Below are 21,356 nucleotides of genomic sequence, written 5' to 3' on the forward strand. Positions count from 1 at the left end.
AGCTACTCAGAACTCTGGGGTGCTGAGCTTCTTCGGGTCATTTACTTCAGCTCCAGACTCCAAAGCTAAGCTCAGTCATGTGCCCAGGAGCTGGGGTTGAGGGGTAGGATTTGGAATTTTTTTTTTTTTTTTCTGTCTTCTGTAAAGGAAAGCAGGTGCTGCCAGGTCCTGCTTCCCATTAACAATCTTACTTTGCCCAAACATGGGAAAACCTTCCAAGTGCAGAAGTCACTAGAAAGTGGTAGGTGCCTACTGCAGAGGCACCCATGGTTTTTTTGTTTGTTTTTAGACAGGGTCTCTGTGTAGCCAAGACTATCCTGGAACTCACGGTCTTCCTGCCCCAGCCTTCCGAGTGCTAAGAGTGTGCATGGCTGCTCCCGCCTTTCTTCATGACTTTGGACCTTGGAATATTTCCTGTAGGTAAAAAGGTCAAAGTAGAAAAGAAAGTGTATTTAAGGGAGCATATACAGTGTTCTTCATTTCTTTTTAGAAAGTATGTTATTTTTATTTATTCTTTGAGGTCATACATGTATACAATGTATTTTGATCGTTTCCACTGCCCTTTTGTCCACCCCTGACTTCTCCCCAGTCAGTGTTCTTTCTAATGATAAAACCCTTGACAGCAAACAGGCAGTCTGTCTACAGGTGGATCATGCATCCCCACAAATGGGCATTGAAAACAAAAGAGATTGTTTGTTGGGGGAAAAGCCAGGGTTACAGCAATAGGCACAGTGATGTTATATGCAAAATTTTGTGCACATGAAACTGAGGGAAGGAGACCCCATAGTCCCATTGGCCAGAGTGAGGATATACAGGTTTTCCCCTTTATGGTGTTTTTCTTTTTGTTGTTGTTGTTGGTTTTGTTTTTTGTTTTTTGTTGTTCTTTGTTTTTTCGAGACAGGGTTTCTCTGTATAGCCCTGGCTGTCCTGGAACTCACTTTGTAGGCCAGGCTGGCCTCGAACTCAGAAATCCACCTGCCTCTGCCTCCCAAGTGCTGGGATTAAAGGCGTCCGGCGTCCTTTATGTTTTTAATTCTTAAAAAAAAATGTAACTGTAAGATATTGCTCTCAAACTATAATAACTGCTACCACCATCCCCACTATTTTTATTTTTCAAGGTAGAAGGCTTTTTTTGTATTTCAGTCTGGTCATGAGTTTGACATATAGCCAAGGATGATCTTCAACTTGTGATTCTCCTGCCTCCACATCTCAAATGCTAGACTTACAGACTTGTGCTCTCAAGCTTTGTTTATGAGCTACTGGGGGTCCAATTATGGAGGCAATCTTAAGGAGCCACTAAAATTCCTTTGTCTGGAGAGAACCAGTTCCCAGAATGTATCCTCTGACCTCTAAGTGCATCATGAGATGGACTCCCTCCCCCAGCATGCTCAGTAACTACATAAATGTTCTAATACAAAAATAAAAAGAATTCCTTCTTTCCAGATAACTTTGCCTTTTATCACGCTGACATAAAACTGGCTAGCCTATCAGCCTACCTAATGTGTAACATATTTTTACTGAGGAGACACAACATATACATGTCTACTTACTTCAGATAGGGGCCCCACTACAAAATACAGATATTACTATAGTGCAATTTGGTGAAGCAGTGAGTTTAATTGGTGTTACTTACAGAAGTATGGGTGGAGATTACTTATAGGAGCAGAAATGACTTAAACATGCATTTTTAAGCATGCCCCAGCATGGGTGACAGCTCATGAAAGCTGGGAGTCTGGAGGCACCTCATCAGGATTGGAGAGTGTCATTTCCAGGTGCTCAATTGATCTAAACCTCTTCCAGGCAGCTCTGTTAGTATCTGCTTCTTCCAGGAGACTAGTCTGGTCTGGTCTGAGAGTCTTTGTTGCAGCTTGTTTTGTCTGAGAGTGATTCTTAGTCGGCCTCAGTGTTTACTCTTGGAAGGGAAGGACCTAGTGTATCTAGTAAGTTTTAGGGACTTCCTGAAATTAGTTTGCACTGTTTACTTCTCTGGGATACAGAATGTTTCAACATTGGAGGAAACTGCTGCAGAATACCTAGACTATGTGAAACCATATTTCAACCTTTTGCCTCCCTTCAACAGGGGGAAATGGACCCGTGAGATGATTCTGTAGATAAATTGCCACCAAGCCTGATGACCTGAGTTCTACATGATAGAAGGAGAGAACCAACTCCTGAAAGTTGTCCTATGATCTCCACACTTGGGTTGTGGCATGCACATATAAGCACACACACACAAAGTCATTGTACTATTTTTATTTTTTAATTTTTTTGGGTTTTCGAGACTGTGTAGCCCTGGCTGTCCTGGAACTCACTCTATAGACCAGGCTGGCCTCAAACTCAGAAATCCACCTTCCTCTTCCTCCCAAGTGCTGGGATTAAAGGTTTGTGCCACCACCGCCTGGCTGTACAATTTTTTTTTAAAAGAAATAAAAAGAAATAAACAGAGTCTGGAAGTGGTAATATATACTTGTAATTCTAGCATTTCAGCTGAGGTAGAAAGATCTTGAGTCAGAGGCCAGACTGAGTGACAAGAGTTTCAAGCCAGTGTAGGTCACATAGGAAGACCCTTTCTCAACCTCCCTCCTAACAAATACACAGATAAGAAAGAGATGGTTTCTCAGTTTGTTTTTCTCTTGCTGTGATCAAATATCTCAAGGAAAACAACTTCCAGGGGACTTGGTTTACTCCCATGTTCAAAATAGACTGTCATGGCTAGGAAGTCAAGGCAGCAGCAGCTTAAAGCAGCTGGTCATGTCTCATTCACAGTGAGGAGACCTGGATGAAGGCACACTGCTCCTTAGTTCCCTCTGTCCATTATACAGCCCAGGATTCTGGCCACTGGATGGTGCTGCCCACAGTGGGCAGGGTGCTGCCCAAAGTGAGCAGGTCTTTCCATCTTGGCCAATGTGATTATAATAATCCCCTATGGATATCTCCTATAAGGCCCTATCTTCTCTGTAACTCCATTTGACAGCTAACACTAAATTATCACAGATTGGAATGGAGAGCCAGAAATAAAATGAGATAAACAGTTCAATAGTGCCCCAGATAACTCTCTAGGGCAGCAGAAATATGAACCTGAATATGAAAAAGTTTGAGAAAACAGATAATGTTTTGGGACATGCCATGGACCACTAGGTGAAAGAATGCATATGTTTTTAAGATTTTTTTTATGGCTTAATTTTCTTTTTCTTTTTCTTTTTTAAGTCAAATAATTTATTAGCACATACAATCCTCCAGAAAAATACTGCTTTGTGGTCTGCTGGGAAGGAGCAAGGCAGTGGTCCAGTGTGCACTTGTAAACCCCAGCTCATGTGCAGATCTCATTTTCATAGCTGCAGAATATGGTACTTGGTCAGGTGGGTGGGGCAGCCCTGCTACTCATTTTCAACACTGAAGATGGCTTAATTTTCTTAGCCATCCAAAGGTTTGAAAAGAATTGAAAATGTCCAAGAAGTTTTATAGTAAAAGTCTGTTTTGGTAAAGTATAAAAATGGATTTATCTCCACAGCTATCATCTCTATGGCCTTTCCTGAGCATGTTTCCTCAGCTCTCAGGTTTGGTATCTTCAACCATCCTTGTATTTTCCCTTTGTTTTCTAGGCCAACCCTCTTAGAGTTCTGTGTTGGCCCATTTCCAATTATTATAATAAAATACTGAAGCTTGGTAACTTTTTAAGAAAAGAGGCTTCATAGTTTTAGAGGTTAGTAATCCAGCTAGCATAGCACAAGCTCTAGTAAGGTCTTCATGGTGTGCCACATAATGGCAATGGCATCATGATGGGAGTATGTGTGAAAAGGAGAGTACCTGTAATGAGATAGGAAGTCAGAATGTGAGGAGACGCTCTTTCACAACACCCTCTCACGGGAACAATCAGAATCCCATAATAACTACCTGAATTGTTCCAGGAAAATACCCTGAACACCTCAATGAATTCTCATGAGGGCTCAATTCTTGATGATACCGCCACTTCTTAACCTTATTCAGTGAAGGTCAACCTTCCAACATATGAGTCTTTAGTGGTATCTTAGGGTTACTTTTACTGAGAAGAGACATCATGATTACAGCAACACTTATAAAGGAAAACATTTAATTGGGGCTGGCTCACAGTTCAGAGGTTCAGTCCATTATCATCATGGAGGGGAGCATGGCAGCATCCAGGCAGACATGGTGCTGGAGAAGGAGCTGACAGTTCTACAATTGTCAGCAGGCAGCAGGTAGGATAGTGAGGCTTTCTAGGTCTTGTTGAAGTTTCTGAAACCTCAAAGCCCACCCTCTGTGACACACTTCCTCTAACAAAGCCACACCTACTCCAATAAGGCCATACCTCTAACAATGCCACTCTCTGAGTCTGTGGGGGCCATTTTCTTTCAAATCACCACAAGGGGACAAACTTCATGCAGACTGTAATCCTAGCAGGTCCCAATCTGAGTGGCTACTGGCCTCTGCACCAACAGTTCGCTTCCCTTTGCTTCCACTTTTAAACTTTCCAGACCTCATCTTATCATCATCTCTTTCCTAACTTTCCTCTTGCCTGGACATTTCTAGGCACTAAATCCAAGACAATTTCATCAGTTCCATACCTCTTGACCCACCTCTAGTTGGCACTACTAACTGGTCCTTTCCTGATTCTGATGAGATGAGCTCCTTCTTCTAGCCTAATGTACCAGACATCTCTCTCTATCAACAAAACTCTTTCCTCCCAAAGGCATGAGCTTCTTACTTCCCTGCTGAGTACAGGCAGTTACCTGGGGTTCCAAACACTCAGAGCCTCAGCTCACATTACCTCTGACCCTGTCTTTTTCACCCTTATAATGATTGTATTAGCTTGCTAGGGCTGTTATAACCAAAGTGGCTTAAAACATAACCAAAGTGGCTTAAAACAGATATATATATTTTTAGGTTTATTTACTTATTATATACAAGTACACTGTAGCTGTTTTCAGGCACCCCAGAAGAGGGTGGCAGATCTCATTACAGATGGTTGTGAGCCACCATGTGGTTGCTGGGATTTGAACTCAAAACCTTCAGCAGAGCAGTCAGTGCTCTCAACCGCTGAGCCATCTCTCCAGCCCTAAAACAGATATTCTAAATTAATCATGTGTGGAGTTTGAATGAGGATGGCCCCTAAAGGCTCATATATTTTAATACATGGTATCTAGTTGGTGGGATGGTTTAGGGAGTGTGTTAGTCAGAGTTACCTAGACAAACAGAAGAAATAAAATGCAAACACATATTTAATTTAAATATTATATATAAATATACTTAAATATACAATATATTATATAAATATAATATATACATGTATAAGTTCATATAGTTAAAAAGGGTTTATTGTAATGGCTTACAGGCTGTGTCCCTGTAATAGTCCAACAATGCCTGTCTCCCAACACCAAGTCTGAGAATTCAGTAGCTGTTTAGTCCATAAGGCTGGATGTCTCAATTGGTTTTCAGTATATGTGGAAATCCCAAAGAAATAGCCCCTAATGCCAGTGAAGTGAGATTTAGGGCAAGCAGGCAAAGAGCAAAAACCTTTCTTCCTTTTCCTTATATAGGCTGCCACAAGGAGGTGTGGCACAGATTTAGGGTGGGTCTTCCTACTTCAAATAGGCCATATAAAAGTAACTGAGACATCATGTTAAATAAGCCAATTAACTAAAAATCTCTCACAGTGCCCAGTGAGTAGGGTTTCTAGTCAATTCTAGGAGTAGCCAAGTTGACAACCAAGACTAGCCATCACAGGAAGGATTAAGGATATGGTCTTGTTGGAGGAGGTGTGTCACTGAGAGCAGGCTTTGGGTTTCAAAAGACTTGGCCATTGCTAGTGTGTCCTTGGGTAAAAGTGGTTTTTATTTGTCTGAATGATTGTCATCTCCAAGGCTTACTGCCTTTGTCTGCTAACCTAGGCATAGTTCTGGAAACTCCTAGCCTCTGTACAATGTAATCTATGCCTAGAATGTTTTCAGCCTCTGGAACTTATGACTGAAAAGGCTCACCTTTTCTTGTTCTTTCTGAAGTCTAGCTGGCTTTTTTGACTCAGCTGTTCTGACTCAACCTCCTCTCCCAGGCAATTTAGTCAATCTGGCTTTTCTCTCTGCCTCTGGATTGTTCGACTTGGCTTCAGACTAACTCTATCAATCTTTTCTAGTCTTCTGGCTCCTCCTCATTCTCTGTCTTTACCTGTGTCTAGCATGTTCTCTCTTCAATCTGTCTCTGTAAAACTCTCCTGGTAGCTGGGCAGTGGCGGCACACGCCTTTAATCCCAGCACTTGGGAGGCAGAGGCAGGCGAATTCCTGAGTTCGAGGTCAGCCTGGTCTACAGAGTGAGTTCCAGGACAGCCAGGGCTACACAGAAAAACCATGTCTTGAAAACAAACAAACAAACAAACCCAAAAAAAACAAAACAACCCAAAACTCTCCTGGTAACACTGCCTCCCTCTCCCTCTCTGTGCTGCTCTACTCTCCCTCTCAACTCTACTGCATTGCTCTCCACGAACACTACTGTTTCCTGGACTATACTCTTCTTCCTGTCCTGTCTCTCCCTTAAGAAGCTTCTCTTTCCTTGGGCAGATCCTATTCTGTCTACTCTTTCTCCAATTCATCACTTTTTCTGCCACTCAATTAGGCATGACTTTCAAACATGGGTGCTTCCTATGTTTTTTTCTACAAACTCACTTTAACTTCATTGTTTGGAATTAAAGGTGAGTACTAAGGGTGTGTCTGTATTTCAGCCAGAGGGATTAAAGAAGTGTGCTAAGGACTGAGCCACAACACAACTAGAAACAGGTTCAAATATTCTCTATCATCCTCTCTCAACTCCTTGTTTGTGGATTGGGATGTGAGCTCTAACATTTCGTAGTGCCATGCCTTTGCTCTGCCACCATCGACTATAACCTTCTGAAACTGCAAGTCCAGTTAAATGCTTTCTTCTGTAATTTGCCTTGTTCATGGTTGTTTTTTTTTTAAATTTTCCATAGCAATAGAAAAGCAACTAAGACAAGTCTGTTTTGGAAGTTGGATTCCAAATTGTTTGTAGGTTGACCTTGGAGGCTGTGAAAGAGACTCTGTCCCATACCTCTCTCACTGGTTGCCAGCAATTTTTGGTGTTACTAGCTTGTAGAAACATCACCCTCACTTTTGCCCTCATCTTCAAATGATAATCTCCTTGTGTGCATTTTTGTCCAATGCTTCCCTACCACCACGAGTTTTGAAAGACAGTCTTACTATAGAGTTCAGAGTGGCCTTGAACTCATAGTGATCCTCCTGCTTCATCTTCCTGAGCACAGAGATTATAGGCCTGGCTTTATTTCCCCATCTTCATCAGAGCACCAGGCACGCTAAATTAGTGCCTACCCTAACTCATCTTATTTTATCTTGCGTAGCCTATGAAGACCGGTCTTCAGATAAGGTCACTTTCTGAGGTACTTGGGGGTTAGGATGTCTTAGCTTACCTTTTTGGGAGACACAATTTAATCCATAATCATGATGTTCCAGACTCTGTTGCTGTAAACAAATTACTGCAAGACATAATGGCTTCAAATGTCCATTTTATTATGCTGAAGGAGTCAATAGATCAGGAATTCAGACAAAGTGCCATGAAGGTACTTGTCTCTCCTTCATGATGTCTTGGGCTTTGGTGCCCTGGGATGACCGGACTGGCAGGGCCAGATTCCTCTAGTGGTTTTTTCCACTCACTCTTCTGGCTGTTGATGCTGGCTGTTGGCTGAGGCTTCAGTTGGGGCTGTTGATGAAAAAGCCACACACATGGGCCTCTTCTTGTGGTTTAAACTCAAGGCAGTATTCTAATTAACCCTAATTGTCAATTTGACACAGCCCAGAGTCATCTGAGAGGAATGGGTTTCCCATTGAGGAACTGCCTAAATTAGATTGGCCTGTGGGCTTGTTGATGGGGGATTGCCCAGGTTGTTAACTGATGTAGAAGGGCCTGGCCCACTGCAGGCAGCAAAATCCCTGGGCAGGCAGTCCTGGGTTGTCTAAGAATACTTGTAAGGAGTGGGCCTAGGAACACGTTTGTAAGCAACCCTTTCCATGTTTTCTGCTTTGAGTTCCTGCTTAAATTTTCATTGTGAGCCAGGTAATGGCGGTACATGCCTCAGTCCCAGTACATAGGAGGTAGAGGCAGACAGAGCTCTGTGAGTTCAAGGGCAGCCTAGTCTACAGAGTGAGTTCAGGACAGACAGAGCTTTGTGGAGAAACCCTGTTTTGAAAAATCAACCAACCAAACCAAACCAAACCAAATCAAAGACACCTTTTCTTGAGAGCATATCCTTGCTCATCAGGGTCAGCAACACCGGAAGCTGGCAGTAATACAGTTCTTCAATGGGCCCTTCAGACTTTCATGCTGCTGAACTTAATCTGGTGTCATCCAAATTTTCCTTTTCCTTTATTGTCTTCCCATGTATTACCTTTCCTGTTGCTGTAATAAAATACCCAGAAAAAATTTGCTTAAGAGGCAAAGGCCTTATTTTGGTTCACAATTCAAGAGTATGGTCCACCTTGGGGGTAGTCACATTGCTTCCAAGGTCAGGAAGTTGAGACTGATGGAAGCTTTGAATGTTTCTGTGTAGCTTTTTCACTTAGGTCTTATACACTATAGAATTCTAGCTTATGGAATGGAATGGTATTTCCCATTTTACCTTCTCTCGGGTTTCCCCACATCAAATAACATAATCTAGATAATCTCTCATAAATTTGCTCAGATATTTGTTTCCACGGTGAATCCAAATCCCATCAAGTTGACAGTCAAGATTAATCATCACAGTCAAGATTAATGATCACAGTCAAGATTAATGATCACTCTCTGAATTTAATGCTCTTTTATACAGTCTGACTTTGAAAGGGAATCAAGACTCAGGAAGGGAGGCAGAGGAGGAAGTTGAGATATATATATATATATATATATGCGTGTGTGTGTATATATATATATATATATATATATGTATATATACACGGGTGTATATATATATATATTTTTTTTTTCAAGTGTTGAATCCAGGGCTCCCAAACGGCTAGGTTGGGAGTCTACCACTGTGTTCTGAAACTTAAGTTTTCAACATTTCCTTTGAAGATAAAGACATTTGAGTATGTTGATGGGAAGACCTATGATAAATGCTGGAGGATATTTTACAGTGATTGTGTGAAACTCTGAGTGGATCCCCAACACCAAAGGTAGTAGAAAGGCAGGGAAAGACTAATGGCCCCAGAAAGACCCGGGTGACTTGAAATGGTAGATGTACCAGGTTTAGCAAATCAAAGTATATAGTATGTCCAGCTAAATATGAGTTTCAGAAAGACAGCAGATAATTTCCTGTATCCGGGTTTACTATTCGTTATCTCGCAACCCTAAAATGGGAAGGCAGTATATATAAAGGGGTTGTAGGTCCACATGTAGTGGAAGGGTGTAGTAACTTTTTTTTTCGGTTTTTCGAGATACGGTTTCTCTGTATAGCCCTGGCTGTCCTGGAACTCACTCTGTAGATCAGGCTGACCTCAAGCTCAGAAATCGATCTGCCTCTGCCTTCCAAGTGCTGGGATTAAAGGCGTGAGCCACCACTGCCTGGCTAGGTGTAGGAATTTTAAAACCTTTCCAGCTGTCACATTCCAGTACTCCAGGATGAATTTCCAGTTCTACAAGAAAGGAAACTGCTTTGAATTTCAGCCTCACCATTTGCCCCATGATGGACAAACTGGCAGGAAAATGCTAGACCAAATGCTGTGGAAAAGTTCTGGCTTAGAAAACCAGCTCATAAATGATGTGGAGATTTTTGTACTGCAACCGGGCACTGGATTGGGTGCATCGGACAGTGAGTCATAGGGCCTCTGGCCAGGCTCCAATTAGGGACACCAGTTCAACTCTAGGACCATAGGAGATGCAGCCAAAGGCCACACTGTGCGCCTGCGCTACTCAGACTCCGTCCTCGCCCGGCCCTGCATCCGGGTCTCAGGAAGGGGCGTGTCCGAGAGGAGGGGCGGGCCGTCGACGAAGGGAACGATGTCGTGGGAAGCTGGAGAGCAGGGAGGGAATGAGGCGGGGATGTAGGCGGGGCGGGGGCGGGGCGGCGCGCGGGATCACGTGACGTGCGTGGCGACGTGTCGGCCATCTTGTGTTGTTGAGGCTGAGGATTGACTTGGGTTCTGAGAGACTCCTGTCCCGGACCGCAGGTAACCAGTGGCTCGGTGTGTGTCTCCCCTGCCCGCGGCCATCCCGCGCCCAGTCCCCGCCATAGCGCCCCGAGCTGCCGTGGCCTAGCGCCCACCGTCGCGTCCCCGCCGCTCCGGCCCGAGCCGGCCGCATGGACACACTCAGGCTGCCCGGCAGCGGCCACGGCCGCGGCCGGCTGGGGGCGTCAGACCTGGGGACAGGGCAGGTGCGGGGTCGGCAGGAGCCTCCTCCCGTGCGAGGGTCCCGGCGGTCCCGGGAGCGTCCCGGCCGAGGGCAGCCCCCTGCTTTCGCCCCCGTGGCATCGCGGGGGAAGCCGAGGAGAGGAGGCGGGAGGCGGGGTGGGCAGTGTCAGGCCGGAGGGTTCGCCTTCCGCTGCCCGCTCCTCGGGGCCGGTCGCCCGCGCAGCCTCGGGGTACCCCGGCTAACAGCTGCTGCGAGCCGACAGCTGCTCCTGTCGGCGCTCCTGCCCGCACCTGCCCCAGGGAGGTGCGCCCTTGCCTTCTCCACCGAGCATCTGGACTGGGGAAGACTGCTTCCAGGGCTGGAGGACTGGTCTGGAGCAGGCCCCAGGCGAGGTGGAGTCATGATCTGATCCTGGGACTGAGAGGCTTGGGAAAGTAGAGCCCCGGGCAGCTCCGGGGACCCGAATGTTCATACCGGCTTGAAATGGGCAAGCAGTTTCCCACGAAGCACTCTTGAACACTTTGGTTTTGTAGCTGAAATATCAATCAAGCCAGCAAGTAAGGAAGGGTGTGAAAGGAGCTGATTGTGTGACCGCCTTTGGGAAGCAGTAACATTGCTTTGCATTTATCTAGTACGGTCTCCCCTCACCTCCAGTTTTCTCGAAAGTCAAAGCACTTAAACACACCTAGTGGTTCTATTAGGAAGGTAAGTATTCCAACATAACTTAAGAAATTAAGGGACTCAATCAGTGATGGCTTCCCACCTAGTCCCATCTACCTTGAATTATAGGTAATTATGTTTCAGAGTGTTGTATACAGGGATTGTAGTCTTCCTTATGTAGTTACTCCTCTTTAGTAACAAATGACTTCCTAAATTACAAAAACTATTATCCTACTTTTTGTAAATGAGTTTTCATCCTTTTTTGTGGCTCTGACTGGCAGAATTTTTCCTTTTTGGTTAGAACACATACTTTGTCTTCATTTAATGATGTTTCCCTAATGTAGCAGCTTTTGGATTGCTTAGACTGGGATATGTACTTCACTTATGTACTTCACTGTCACATAAGAAGACACTGGAAAAACATTTAGAAGTGACATATGTCTGGAAAAATACCAATTTTGAAGATGTTGGTGATTTGCTAGAAAGGAAAAGACCATACCTTTTTTGGTACTTGACAAAGGATTTAGAGTGTTGTGGCTGGGGAAGAAGAGATATGTACTGTATGCTGCCATTCTTGTCTTTTCCTTTTTTTTCTTTTTGACTACAAGTACTACAGTATGTAGTGTGAATGCTGAGGGACAAACATTTCTGTTTGTCCCTCACTTCTGGACATCTAAATACTTAAGTAAAAATATACAAATACTTCTTGATGTGATGATTGGGCTGAGTCCCTTAAATTGATTGAAAGTTGAAATATGTAAGCTGAAAATGCATTTAAAGCTATCAGTCTGCTGCCCATTAATAACAGCAAAGCCTCCTATAGAATCTTGATCATCTCCCGCTTGTAACTGTATGGTTAGATTTTATGTGATTTTGTGACTCTGGTCCTAGCCAGCAATGCCAGGGAGTATTGTACTACATACATATTGTTAACTTAGGAAGAAATCATAATTGGAAATATGAAGAATGATTTCTACTGAGTCCATATTGTTTTTACCTCATAGTAGAGTGCAAACTCTTGTTAAGTTGAACATTTCTGTGCAGGGACCATCTGTTTATGTAGGAGTAACGGGAAAAAGAAAAAAAAAAAAGAGAGAGATAGGGAGACTGGATAACAATTGTGGGAAGGGTTAATTTTTAAATTTAGTCCTGTGAGGAGACTTTACAGGTAAGCTAAAATTTGAGGAAACACCTGATAGGTAGAGGGCAGGGTCCTTCAAGAGGAAAAGAGGGCAAAGATCCTGAGATGAGAAGATAAAACTTAGGTGGGACCTATCTAAGGCTTGCTAGGAAGAGGACTGAGGCTATCTAGTCTGGAGAGACTGAAAGAAACTGATCAGAATGTATCTACTCACCTCTTTGGCAGGAAGATGAGGTGGATCATTCACTGCTCTGGGGTCTTTTCTTTTTTCTTTTTTTTTGCTTTTGTTTTTTTGTTTTTTTTTGGGGGGGGGTGTTGTTTCCGAGACAGGGTTTCTCTGTGTAGTCCTGGCTGTCCTGGAACTCACTCTGTAGACCAGGCTGGCCTCGCTCGAACTCAGAAATCCGCCTGCCTCTGCCTCCCAAGTGCTGGGATTAAAGGCGTGGCCACCACACCTGGCTATAGTGGATTTCTTAAAAGTAAGTTTTTAGATGTGATTGGTGTTAGACTGCCTGCAAATGCTTTTTAAAAGGAATGGCTTTTTGGTTTGTTGGTTTTGTTTTTTTGTTTTTTGATTTTTCCAGACAGGGCTTCTTGATGTAGCCTTGGCTGTCCTGGAACTTATTCTAGACCAGGCTAGCCTCGAACTCCTGCCTCTTCCTCCTGAGCACTGCGATTAAAGATGTTTACCAACACTGCCTAGCAAGAAATGGCTTTTAAAGAAGGATATCCCAGCTTCATGATTGACTAGGACATTTTGCAAGCTCAGGGACTACCTGGTAACGTGGTAACTAAGATTCAGAAGAGCTAGGAATATAGCTTAGGCTTAGATCACTTGCCTAGCATGTCTGATGACCAGGCTGAGTCCCCAGTACTGCCTAAACAAGAAAAGAATAGAAATTTCAGAGTATTTGGAAGTGAGGAATTGTTCTCGGATACTGGTGATTAAGGAGTGTAATCAAATGAATCACTATATTAACGCAGATTATCCACAGTCGGTCAGTGAAGAGTCTCTTTTACTTGTATACAGTCCAGCCTAGTTCTAACGGGCTCTCCTAGTTTCTGTGGAGATCCCTTTGATCATTTTGCTTGTGTAGAATGTTTTCTATTTTTCTTTTTTTACCTGATAAGCTAGATTTCAAATTAATTTGTTACTTAGTAGGCTGGGGACTTTTTTTCTGAGGGCCTTCCAGCTTATTTTCATATTCATAAATGGACAATTTAATAAATTTTTATTTTAACTTACCTCATAAATTTTAGTATTTTGACTCTTGGAGCATTTTTTTGCTGATAGATTGACTGTATGAAAAACAATTGATAGTAGACTTGCTTCAAAGTCATGTGAAGATAGGGATTCCAGGGCAGAGTCTGATTGGAGCTTTGACATAGTTATGGTGGTGCTGAGGTAGTGTTCTAACTTACTACATCTACAGCCTGTTCCCTTGCTCCATTTTTGAAATGACATTTTTAAATTATACTCTGATGTCATACCATTTATTTGTTCTCATGACTCTGCATTTTAATACTCTGTACTCGTATCTTTATGTTGACCTTCGCAGTGGAAGATGTATTGGTGGTAATTGCTGTCTAGGAAGACGTCTTTAGGTAGAAAAGTAAAATGTTTTATCCCTAGCCCCCTCAAAGATCTATGATTTGTGCCATTTAAAAAAAAGATTTTTTTTCAGTTCTCCTTTAGTTTATTAAATTTTCTATACTTTCTGCTTTATTCTATAGTTGGGCCAGTCTCATAGGTTGAATCTACAATTTATGTTGGTGTTAATTAATCTACGTATTTTAGGCAAGTTAAATGTCCCATTTTCTTCAACAGTTTGATATGTCTCTCTCTTTTGTTTTTTTTTTTTTTTTTTTTTTAAGAGACAGGGTTTCTCTGTGTAGTCCTGAAATCATTCTGTAAACCAGACTAACCTTGAACTCAGAGATCCACCTGCCTCTGACTTCCAAGAGCTGGGATTAAAAGAATGCCATCACCCGCTGGCCTTGAAATATGTAGCCAAGGCTGGCCTGGAATTCATGATCCTCTTGCCTTCACCTTCTTTAGCAAATCCTACCACTGTGTGCCACCAAAACTGGCTGAATTTTTCTTAAGATTGTTTGTTAATTCTTGTAAAAATCCCAATTTCCCCTTAACCTGTATTAGTATTATTTTAAAATTACATTATTTAGGGTGTGTGCCTGTGTGTATATGTGTATGTATGTGGGTATATGAATGTATCTATGCCATTGTGTGCCTGTGGAGGTTAGTGGAAACTTGTGGAAGTTGGTTTTCTCCTTCCATTATGTGGTTTCCAAGGACTGAACTCAGGTTATCAGGCTTGGCAGCAAATGCTTTTACTCCCTGAGCCTTCTTGGTGGCTTCCTTGTTAGTGTTTTCTGGTAGATGTAGAGTTGCCATTGGATTTTGATGCCCTAGAGAATTGTATCTCTAAAATAGATTTTTTATCTTATAAGTTTATTGTTATCACTTATTATTATTATTACTTTGTTTAAAAAGAGCTTGTGTGTTGTGTCTGTGGAGGTTAGAGGACAACTTTGTGAAACTGGCTCTTCCCTTCTGACATACAGGCTCCTGGAGTTGGAACGCAGGCCATCAGGCTTAAGGGCGAGTACCTTTACCACTAAACTGTCTCACAGTTGTTTCCTCCCCCACCCTCCGCCCTGAAAACAGGAGGTCCTGTAGTCTTAGCCAGCCTTGACCTATGTAGGGAGGATGACCTTGAACCTGATCCTCTTGCTTCCCAGGGGTACCAGCCTGGCTCCCTTATGCTGGGGAATCAAACTGAGAGCTTCATTTTTGCCAAGCAAATATTCTTCATGGAATTATATACATCTCCAACCTAGATCTGAGTATTTTTGACTACATATATATATATATTTTAATATTGTCATGCATGTGAATGAAAATACACTAATTTCATAGGATATAAAATGAGCCAGGCGTGGTGGCACACGTCTTTAATCCCAGGACTCGGGAGGCAGAGGCAGGTGGATTTCTGAGTTGGAGGCCAGCCTGGTCTACAAAGTGAGTTCCAGGACAGCCAGGGCGATACAGAGAAACCCTGTCTCAAAAAAAAAAAAAAAAGATACCATAAGTTTTCTCTGATCTCATTGTGTGAGGTCAGGAAAACAGGGAAGAAATCTGAAAAGAAAAGAATATTCCTGTAAGTTACCAAACTTAATTTTATAAAAATGTTTTCTCAACAGCCATTGTGTACAACCTAGTAACTCAGCACTTGGGAGGTGGAGGCTAGAGGATCAGAGTTCAAGGTCACCTTCTAAGTAGTGAGTTGGAGGCCGGCCTGGGCTACAGGAGAAACTGCTTCAAAAGACAAGAAAGCAAGTTTTCAAAGTTACCTCTCTATACTAAGAAACACCTTTTTTTTTTGAAAGGTTTTATTAACTTGAGATTAGAAGATACCTTGGAACTTAAATTCTGTGGGAGAGTTGTATTGTCTAATTCTATCCCCTATTCTCCCTCTTTTTAAAAAATGTAGTTTATGGAGCTGGAATAATGGCTTGGCAGCTAAGAGCACTTACTCTTTTTCAGGAGGACCTGGGTTCAGTCAGTACCCACACCCAGTGGTTCACAACTGTCAGCTCTAGCAGATAGTCTTCTGGCCTCCTTAGGCATTCCCCACTTCTGAAGGTGCATGCACATCACCACCACCCTGCCCCCCACCTACAATAAAAAAGTCTTAAACGTAGCTTTCTAAGGCTATCTGGTGAATTTTATGACATTCTAATATGTTTTTTTGCAGAATTAAAGTGGGGTTTCTCAAGTTGTTTCCTTACAGTTCATAAAATTGTCAACTTATTTTTTTTTAACTAAAAATTTTTTTTTTTTTTTTTTTTTTGGTTTTTCGAGACAGGGTTTCTCTGTGTAGTCCTGGCTGTCCTGGAACTCACTCTGTAGACCAGGCTGGCCTCGAACTCAGAAATCCGCCTGCCTCTGCCTCCCAAGTGCTGGGATTAAAGGCGTGCGCCACCACGCCCGGCTTTAACTAAAAATTTACTGTTTATTTTATGTGTGTATTGGTGCCTTGTTTGCATGTATTTCTGTATATCATGTGTATGCCTGGTGCCTGTAGAGGCTAGAAACGGTGCCTGGAGACATGTGGGTGCTGGGAATTGAATCTGGGTCCTCTGGAAAAGCAGCCAGTGCTCTTAACCACTGAGCCCTTTTTCTAACCCTTTGAGACAAGCTTTTGCTGTGTAGTCCAGGCAAGCCTCAGTGCATGGCCCTCCTGCCTCTGCTGGGATTACAGGTATGTGCCAACATGCTTGCTCTTTCTTAGACAGTGTTCTTGTCATCATTTTAGCCAAGAAACTACTTGACGTTGTGCTGCAGAACACTTTGTGTAAACACAGATTCACTTGTGGGTCATTGAGGTTCTAAGCAGCTATAGTCCAGGCTGAAGTGATATATCAGTTATTTAGGAGGCAGAGGTAGGTGGATTTCTATGAGTTGCCAGGACTACGTAGTTGAGACCCTGTCTCAAAACCAAGCAGGTTGTGATTTAGCCCCTGAAGCCACATCTGAAGACTTTTTTTGTTAGACATTTTACACCAGAAAGATTCTGGGGGCTCGGATATTTGCATAGGACTCACATTGTTGTGATGTTGTTTTTTCCCTTCCTGCCATCAGATAATGCTTTAAAGGTTAGTACCAGAACCCTATAAAGCAGTTTTTGAAGGGAAACCTCAAGTCATCACTTTTTTGAGTTTGGAAGTTGTGTTCGTCATTGTCACCGAAACCACTTAGGACTTAGTTCTGTACTTTTTCCATCTTTCTGTAGAATTGGTGAGATCCTCTAGATGTGACAGAGACTAGTTTGTTGTTGCCTTTAGTTGTTTTCTGAGTCTTGCTGTACTGTCTAGGAACCCTCTCTTTCTTAGTCTCATAAGTACTCCAGGCACACTGTGGGCAGAGGATCTGATTCACAAACATACCAGATGCTTCTAGTATTTTAATCAGGCTTGGAAACTATTTCCTATAAAATACATTCATGAGAAAAACTTTTTCTTGTAAAGTTTACTGAGACTGCTAGATGACTTACATTGATATTTTTTATTATTCACAGTGTTAAAAAGACCTGAACACATTTGCTGAAACCTCTTGCTGTGAGATAGCAGAACTTTTGAACAGGTAAGGTTGAAGGGAAGCACAGAATGTATGTTTATGACAGTAGTCCCCTGTGCCCTAAGGATCCAGGCCAGTGCCTCGTGGGTGCTAGGTAAGTGAATTTTATCTAGTCCCAAATAGTACAGTTCACTTTCGCTTTTAGGGTTCAATTTTTTATTTGTTCCATTATTTTTTCTGAGGTTACAGATAGTGAAAGGAAATTTCTGGTACCTTTCAGATCCTTTATGAATCAGAATAACATACCCATTCTGGATTGGTTGAAGTGTGACTTGGTGTTATAAACTGCTGTAGTGTTTTGGATGACAAGGAGTGGGATGAACAATGTTTTGAGGGCAAATGTTTTGAGAGGCCAAGGTATTTTCAAGAGATGTTGCTTCATCAGGGACTTGGACCAGGAGTCATGATGTCTAGCATGTACTTTATCCCAACTGGTTGTAAGCATCCTCTTTTTCTGTTCTGTTGTAGTAGAGTTTCTGTCGTCAGGACTTTTGTGCTTTAATAAACATGTAGAAGAAAATGGCTGCTTCACCCCTGGGGTTGCAGATAAACTTAAGCACACTGATGACTAGCTCAGCGTCCCAGCTTCTATGAAGGAGATAGGATGGATTGCGTTTCCTTTGGCTTCCATCTTTGTTTCATCTAGTTGTGGCAAAGGTTGGGCTCTAGAAGCAAAAGTACAGCGAGCTGACAGTCTGTGTTTGCCCCCAAGACTGGCAGATCTCAGAGTGTATAGTGGTAGTTCTTCTAAGGTAGATCCAGTAGGAACTTCTAGATATTTTTCTGTTCTAGCATTCTAGTATAATTTTTATATGTCGTGCTAAACTTAAATGTCTTGAAGATGTACCTTATGCATTTTATTTTGGAGATTGAGGCCTAGTAATTCTTACCTTGCATCAGTGTTGGAACCTCCCAGTTCACATTCTTTCTTTCCTTTTTTTTTTTAAAAATTACATTTATTATGTTGTATATGTATGTGAGTGTTTGTGTGTGTGTGTGTGAGAGAGAGAGAGTAAATGCCATGCCACTTGTGTAGAGGTCAGAGGATGACTTTCGGGATTGGTTCTCTTCTTCAACCATACTATGTCCAGGGATTATTGAACATAGGTTGTCAGGCTTGGCAACAAGCACCTTTTCTGGATGAGCCGTTTTTGTTAGCCCCAGTTAAGTCTTTTAACAAAAGTTCTAGATTTGGGGGTGGGGAAGCCCAGGCTAGAAATTTAGCAAAGTTACATAAACAGGTGACCTTTGGTTTGTGGAAAAATTGTTATTGCTTTTATACATTTTAATTGTTGATACTTTTTAACAGTATTAAGCTCATGAAGCTGCATTCAGAATTTATAGATGATATTCACATTATTGCAGAGCCAACCAAGACTATGTAGTGAGATATCCCTCATTGCCGCCCCCCCTCGCACTCCCCTCCCACCCCTTACCCCTCCCAAAAACAAAAGAAGCAAGAATAAAGAGTAATAGTACTTAGCTGTTGGGGAAGATGAGTGACATAGTATAGATTTTAGAAATTACATATATCTAAATTATTAGGAAATTTAGAAGTAAACTTAGTGTTTTTAGTATGGTGTTAGGTGTCTAACCCAGGGCATTGGGTATGTCTAAGCCATGATTTATTATTATATATTTTTTAAAGATTTATTTATTTATTTAATGTATATTAGTACACTGTAGCTGTACAGATGGTTGTGAGCCATCATGTGGTTGCTGGGAATTGAACTTAGAACCCCCGTTCGCTCCAACCCAGAGATTTATTTATTATTATATGTAAGTACACTGTAGCTGTCTTCAGACACTCCAGAAGAGGGTGTCAGATCTCATTATGGATGGTTGTGAGCCACCATGTGGTTGCTGAGATTTGAACTCAGCACTTTCGGAAGAGCAGTCAGTGCTCTTAACTGCTGAGCCATCTCTCCAGCCCCATGATTCATTATTGAACTACATCCTTTGCTCCTTAAGTAAACTGTGTGTATATGTCTGTTTATGTATATGTGTGAAACAGGGTCTTAACTGTATAACCTTTGAATTTACAATCCTCTCTGCTTCCTGACCTGAGTGTTGGTATTATAGGCGTGTACTACCATACTTGGCTTTAAACTTTTTTGGGAGATAGGTCTCATGTAGGCTGGCTTCAAATTTGTTATGCAGCTGAGACTGGCTTTGAACTCCTACTCCTCCTGACTCCAAATGCTGTGGTTACAGATGTGTGCCATTAGAGACTTCATAGTTCCTGATCCCTTCCTGTGTTTGTTTGTTTGTTTGTTTTTTGAAGATAAGATCACATGGCCTTGAACTACTATGTAGAATTGCCGAGTGGCCTGGTGCTCATGAGTGAGATTCTTGCCTTTGCTCCATAACTGCTGGAGTTAAGAAGCATGTGCCACTGTGCCCAGTTTATGGCAATTTTTCCTAGTGGAACATTTTTTTCTAATGTTATATGTTTGTTGACTTACAGTTTTCAATTAAAATATTTTATAGCTAGGTGTAGTGATACTTTGCCTTTAATCCCAGCATTTGGGAGGCAGAAGCTGTCAGGTCAGCTGAGGCCAACCTGGTCTACATAGTGAGTTCTAGGACAGCTAGAGCTGCACAATGAGACACTATCCCAAAAAACAAACAAATTATTATAGCCCTCCCTCCATAGATAGATTTATTAAACCCTTTTAACATTTAGTCTGTGTGTGCATGTGTGTGTACCAAAATGAGTGTGTGTAGGTCAGAGGAAGGAAATACTTTTCCCACTATGTTTGAAGTCAAGTTTGTGAGCATGGCAACAGGTGCTTTTACCTGCTGAGCCATCTCTCCAGTTCACATACCTAGGTTTTTTTTTTTTTTAAAATGTAAAGCCTAGGAATTACTAATAAAAGTAGTACATTTATGTAACAATAGCCACAGATTTTACTTATTATACTTCTTTTACTGGCTGGAGATGTTTTGGTATGTGCCATGTACATAGGTATGGATTCATTTTTACATGTGTTTATGTGCATGTGAAGGTCAGAGGTTGAGATTAGATAGCTTCCAGAATTGTTTGAGACAGGTTTGAGACAGGATCTTAGTAAACCTAAAACTCACCATTTGTCCAGATTGGCTAGATTACAAGTGTCTCCATTGTACCTGACTTTGTGTGGATGCTGAAGATCCAGAGTCAGGTCTTAATGCTGCATAGCAAATGTGTTAACTGACATAGCCATCTCCCTGGGCCAGAGTCTCTTTCAGTTAGCAGATTGTAGCGGAAGAGTTGTCTCAAATGATCTGTTTTCTTAACTCTGGACATTGAGGTAAGACATATTCAGATTTGGTGAGTTTTACAAAGATTTCCATGTGTTCTGTGTACAATTTTTGATAGGCCCTGTGTAGTCATTCCTCTTTTGAAAACATGGGCTCAAGAGTGAGATTATTATGCAACTTAGCCATGTTGATGGCACTGTAGTTTTTCCTTGGATGAGATGGGTTTTTTCTTTTTTGGGGGGGTGGGGTGGGGTTCTGTTAATTAATTTATTTTGAGACAAGGTCTGGCTATATAGCTTTAGCTAGCTTAGAACTTGCTATGCATACCAGGTTGGCCTCTGCCTCCCTCAGCTGGGATTATAGGTATGTGCCTTCACAACCAGCTCTAGACTGATACATTTTTTTTAAAGATTTATTTATTATTATGTCTTAAGTACACAGTAGCTGTCTTCAGATGCACCAGAAGAGGGCGTCAGATCTCATTACGGATGGTTCTGAGCCACCATGTGGTTGCTGGGAATTGAACTCAGGACCTTTGGAAGAGCAGTTGGTGCTCTTAACCACTGAGCCATCTCTTCAGCCCTAGACTGATACATTTTTATTTTTTCATTAAAAGGAGGACAAAAAGAAATACTTGCATATTTAAAGCAGTAGAGAAAATGTTGATAACAATATTACATTTTATTAAAGTCATCTTTAATAGTTAGCATGTTCTTTGAGACAAAATTTTGTGTTCAAGTTGTTCTGGGCCTGGAGGAATTCTTTGGAGTTTTAGTCTCAGTCTCTTC

At 42.1% G+C, this 21,356-nt stretch overlaps 1 protein-coding gene across 7 annotated transcripts in view; it reads left to right on the forward strand.

The window, feature by feature from the left end:
- The first annotated feature begins 10,104 nt into the window (after positions 1-10,104).
- Positions 10,105-21,356, forward strand: part of Gigyf2 (GRB10 interacting GYF protein 2) — a 129,393-nt gene continuing 118,141 nt past the window's right edge. For 6 of the 7 annotated variants that reach the window (XR_015047339.1, XM_029478474.2, XM_085839159.1 and 3 more), the window contains exons 1-2: positions 10,105-10,182; positions 17,267-17,331. The gene's annotated coding sequence lies outside the window, so the exon portion shown is untranslated. Of the gene's footprint in view, positions 10,198-17,266; positions 17,332-21,356 lie in introns of all 7 variants that reach the window. The other variant, XM_029478462.2, reaches the window with a different exon arrangement.

This window comes from Mus caroli, unplaced genomic scaffold, assembly GCF_978045245.1.
Source record: "Mus caroli unplaced genomic scaffold, Mus_caroli_1 scaffold_1, whole genome shotgun sequence".
Taxonomy (NCBI): domain Eukaryota; kingdom Metazoa; phylum Chordata; class Mammalia; order Rodentia; family Muridae; genus Mus; species Mus caroli.